Source organism: Centruroides sculpturatus, unplaced genomic scaffold (assembly GCF_000671375.1).
Source record: "Centruroides sculpturatus isolate CEXI.00-Female unplaced genomic scaffold, Cexi_2.0 scaffold47, whole genome shotgun sequence".
Taxonomy (NCBI): domain Eukaryota; kingdom Metazoa; phylum Arthropoda; class Arachnida; order Scorpiones; family Buthidae; genus Centruroides; species Centruroides sculpturatus.
In genome coordinates this window covers 255,879-258,287 of record NW_019384385.1, presented here as the reverse complement: position 1 = coordinate 258,287, position 2,409 = coordinate 255,879, and the positions used below count along the sequence as shown (strand labels likewise).

The 2,409-nt window shown below is 26.8% G+C and overlaps 1 long non-coding RNA gene across 1 annotated transcript in view; it reads left to right on the top strand.

Annotated features, from left to right (window-relative positions):
- The first annotated feature begins 474 nt into the window (after positions 1 to 474).
- Positions 475 to 2,409, top strand: part of LOC111618036 — a 31,789-nt gene continuing 29,854 nt past the window's right edge. The window contains exon 1 of the long non-coding RNA XR_002755512.1: positions 475 to 577. This is a non-coding gene — a long non-coding RNA (uncharacterized LOC111618036). The remainder of the gene's footprint in view (positions 578 to 2,409) is intronic.

The following is a 2,409-nucleotide window of genomic DNA, read 5'->3' as shown; positions in this document are numbered from 1 at the left end:
CACACTCTCTCTGCCAGATTTAAAAAGGGCTGTCCATTTTTTCACAGTGGTGTACGAAGGAGCAGACTCTCCCAAAACTTCATCCATGTCAGCTTTGATTTGAGATGGGGTCAACCCTTTTTTCGTCAGGTATTTTATGACCGCACGAGTCTCCGTCTTCTCCATTTTTGACAAAGCATGTGCACACTGACTATCTGCTAAGCTGTTGTGGCAAAACTTTTTGACAAATCAAGCGGAAATTGGTATCGTATTTTTAGCAAAGATGGCTGAATTATTCCCGCCAAAAATTAAATTGATCGCAGCGCCGCATATAGGCAAGGCCGCAAACTTTCCGAACAGCCCTCGTACATGTAACAAGGGATGGAAAAAGCACTTTAATATGGCTATATAAATATTTTGTCAAATTTTTTATTTATATATTTCTAAGTGTATATAAATAAAACATTTTTAAGTAATGTATTTTTCTTTATTGCAGTATTAGTTACTCAACAGTCTAATGATGAAAAAATTGTGGAATTTGATAAAGCTATTAATTATTTTCAATCAAGATTAGGACTGAAATTGAAAAGCACGGAAGGTGATTATTTGTTAATACTTCTTTCAAATTTAACTTTTGATTGTGTAATATTTACTGCATTTTATAAGAAAAGATTTAGCTACAAGATATTGCAAAAAATAACAATAAAACAAATAAATTTAGAGTTTATTTACTAATTTAAATAAAAAGAAAAAGTAAAGCAAAAACTTAAAACATCTTAAAAAAGAAGAAAATCTGATAATCTAATGTAAATTATTTCAATCATCAAAATTGATACTTGATAACAGTTAGATATATTGTACATTAATTACATTGAGATTAGTTTATAATTAGTTGATGTAAAGATTAAAATGTGCTTACATTTAAAAAATTCTCATGGTATAAATGCTAATTAACTTAACTGAAAATACAAATTAATTCTACAAAATGGAATTACTTAAAAAGAACTATAAAATTTATGATAATTTCAATTGTATCTAATATAGGGTATTTAATGCATATTAATATTGTTAAATGAGAAGAAAATGAAATAATGTATTAACATGGATATACATGCAGTTTATTAATATAAAATAAAATTTTAAAAAAAGGAAAAGGAAATCAAAAAGTAATCTTGTTTCCAGTGCTTTCACTTTTTGTCATCTAAAGTATTGATAGCAGGAATACGGAATTTGAATATGTATAATTTAAATTTGATTTATAATAAAATTCTAATATAATTTGAACAGTAGTATATAATTTTAATAATAATAATAATATTGCTTATTTTAAATTGCATTACTATTTTTAAAAATTAACATTATGGATAAATTTAAAATTGAAAAGCAATTACTATATTACTATTTATATACGTACAGTACATTGTCTACATTTGTACACTGTTTATTTTTACTGAGGGTGAATTGATGGATTTAATCATTTTATTTCTACAGTTTTTTATATAATAGTTGTTAATGATGCATTTGCATTAAAATGTAAATTAACTCTATCCATTCTTGTTGAAACTTTTTTCAACATTAATTTGGCTAATTTTGTATTGACTTTTATATTTGATGTTGTTGTTCAGAAGAATGTTTCAAATTCCATTGTATCTTTTAAATTACTTTTCAACCTAAAGATAATAAATTAAATTTTTCAAAAATGTTCATTTTCTTTAAATTAACATTATACTGCTGGTTTGGTGAGTGTTTTAATAGTAATATTAACCAAGTTCTTAGTTGTTACAAGTTCTCTTTGTATATAACACCCATTCTCCATCAGGATTAATTAAAAGTATGCTAAGCTTCCCATTTTTATGAAGGATGTTCAGGCCTCGGAGTCGCTCACTTTTCTCACTTGTACTCACTTTTCTGAAGTATCCTCACTTTTTCGGTCATTTCCACGTGCTTAAAAATTAGGAAGATGTGGGACCAATCAAAAATAGTTTTAAAGCCAGACGATCTGCCGAACTATCGGACTAGAATTTTATGGAAAAAATACTCCGCCCAAGGGGGACTCAAAATCGCAACTGCTGCTCAGTGTTGTTAAGCTTTCGTCTGTATTTATACGTAACTAGGTAGTCAGTTAACCAAAACAAAAAAATAATAATTAAATTTTAAAATATTTAACTTAAATTTAAAATTAAATTAAAATTTTAAAATTCTGTTTTTTATATCAAAATAAAAACCGAAATCGTAGCTAAAATTAAAAATAAAATCAAAATTAATTAATGTAAATTAAAATTGAAATGAAATCAATTGAAACATATTATTTGGGAAGGTGCGGATAAAGTACTTGTCGATCTTGATTAATTTGGTTAGGTCTATATTTCATGCAGGCAGAGTTGAGAGTCTATTTATAGCACTTATTTGTAAAGGGTTAGTTTCGGTTTC